This window comes from Penaeus monodon, chromosome 32, assembly GCF_015228065.2.
Source record: "Penaeus monodon isolate SGIC_2016 chromosome 32, NSTDA_Pmon_1, whole genome shotgun sequence".
Classification (NCBI taxonomy): Eukaryota; Metazoa; Arthropoda; class Malacostraca; order Decapoda; family Penaeidae; genus Penaeus; species Penaeus monodon.
In genome coordinates, this window is record NC_051417.1 from 35869600 (window position 1) to 35869803 (window position 204).

Sequence of the window (204 nt, forward strand, 5' to 3'; positions counted from 1 at the left end):
GGGGGGGGGGGGGGGAGATACATTGCCCTCTTTTCCCATCCTACCTCTCCTACCATATTCACGGTAAAGCTGTAAGAAAAAATAACAACAGACAGATTGCATGGTATACTTTTCATCTTCCCCGAAATAAAAATTTACTTTTTCACTATGATTGAATAATTGTAGATCAATTACGATTGTTTACATGTAAAGAATAATATCTAT